At 39.6% G+C, this 2,022-nt stretch overlaps 1 long non-coding RNA gene across 1 annotated transcript; it reads left to right on the top strand.

Annotated features, from left to right (window-relative positions):
- Positions 1–653: 653 nt before the first annotated feature.
- Positions 654–1,750, top strand: LOC140010283 (uncharacterized). Its single transcript, XR_011817587.1, has 2 exons — positions 654–731; positions 1,424–1,750. It is a non-coding gene; the product is annotated as an uncharacterized lncRNA (long non-coding RNA).
- The last annotated feature ends 272 nt before the right edge of the window (positions 1,751–2,022 follow it).

Below are 2,022 nucleotides of genomic sequence, written 5' to 3'. Positions count from 1 at the left end.
TAAATTTCTAGAGTTGGAGGTTCAAACCTGGAAAATTCTTCTCCAGTCTTGAATTTTCCCCAACTTTGAGCTACCGTATCTCGGTACTCAAAACTCCGATTCTTGATCCGCTTGCTTTGATATACACCTCACTTGCAACTCTAATTGGGTTACAAATTTTAGAGGCCGGTTTGCAACGTGTAAATCGTGCCGAATTTTCAAAGTTGGCCGAAATCCAACTTAATGCTGCCTTGAAACCAAGTCTGCACCTTCAAGCCCATTTTTGAGCACTTTCCACTTCGATTCATGGAAAAGTGTCTTCTAGGAACTTATAGTACTTTCTAAGAGGTTTCCAACGGTATAAAGTTTTCCAATTTTCGACTTGTACCGAGTGAGTTACGATTTTTCAAAGATTCATGATAAAGCTGAAAATTTTCCAATTTCAAAGAAATAGAGTTTTTCAAGAACTCTTTGCACTTTTGATATTATCTAAACGTTTTGCCCACGATTTTCATGATAAAAACTCAACTAATATTATACTTCATAAAACGTAAGTTGAACCTCGATTTACGAGTAATTGCGGTTCATTTTTGTGAAATATTCCTTAGATCGTACTAATGTACAATCTTACTTGATAATTGAGATACTTGAGTAATTATCCACCATTAACTGCCAGGCACACAAGGAGACCTTCAAGAGGATCTCACCATGGACACTTGAACTCCAGCGAATAATCTTTATTAAATTGCTCGGTGAGTGTCAAGTGTGTGAATCTTTGATACTTGCTTAATTGTGGTAATTATTAGAGATTTTAAAAATAAGGGCGGGTGTGTACTTTATCGCATCCGTCCTGATTTCAAATGAATGAATGAAATGTATTGAATGAATGAATGAAATGTATTGAATGAATGAATGAAATGCAATGCTATGTAATGGTTACATATGTCGTTGGAGTGAACCTCCTCGACTTCCAAATGAATGGGGGACGCCCAAACTCATAGGCCGACCTTGAACTCGAGCCGCCAATGGGCTTGGTCGGGAACTTGGGCGAGCCATGAGATTATAAGCTCGACCTAATAAGAGGTCCTGCTTGGCATACTCGTAGAGTATCGCCTTATAACAGACTTGTGGGCCCTTGGGGTGTACGGTGGACAGATGGAAGTAAGTGGTGATCTACGGAAATGGAAATACCGACCCGGTTGACAGGAGGGTCAATGCGGGAAGGTATATGAATGACATCGGCAGAGCGAGTGGAACTTAGCTCCTGAGAGCTACTATATCCTTGAATTGTTTCTGATTATTTTTCCTGCTCAAATGGTACTTTATTGAAATATCACGGTTTTATTTAATAAAGTTGAGATTGCTATTTGAACAATGTGCTTGCATGTGTGTCCTTGGCCTCACGAGCGTTTTGCTCACCCTGTAGATTTGTTTTCCTTAACAGGACTGGAAATGGAGTTAACGCGGAGAAATCTCCTTTTGGATATATTGTGTTTTAGGGTTTCAGGTGTATTTTGGCTTGACCCCTTTATGATTGTACTTTGGAAGTTTAATGTATCATTCGGATATCTGTGATGTATATTTTGAAATTTAACTTGTATTATGAACGCACGACGTGCGGGTGGCAAGCTGATAGGTACCTTGTGATGTAACCATGAGAACTGTCACAGTTGGCATCAGAGCCATAGGCTGACAGGTTGGGTAATGGATGGATATTGTTAAGCATGAACGTTTCCGCACTATATGTATTCGTATTAATTTGATTTTGGTATTTAGTATCGCTTTAAGGTTGAACGTTTATTGCTTGAGTCCTAGCGAGAGCTAGGCAGGCGTTCCGCGGATACCCTTTGGTGCGCCTTAGGGAGAAGTTGGGGCGTCACAGTAAATATCTTGAAAAATTGCTCAAAAATCACCATTTTCTTCTCCTCCATGGCCGGTTCTTCCTTGAGCAAAGAAGAAAGAAATTCTTCAACTTTCTAGCTTCCATTTCACTCAATCTTCCAAAACCAACCACCTAAATTAGATTCTACTCCATAAAATCTA

Source organism: Coffea arabica, chromosome 7c (assembly GCF_036785885.1).
Source record: "Coffea arabica cultivar ET-39 chromosome 7c, Coffea Arabica ET-39 HiFi, whole genome shotgun sequence".
Taxonomy (NCBI): Eukaryota; Viridiplantae; Streptophyta; class Magnoliopsida; order Gentianales; family Rubiaceae; genus Coffea; species Coffea arabica.
Note: the sequence above shows the minus strand (reverse complement) of the source record. Positions and strands in the feature narration are given on the sequence as shown.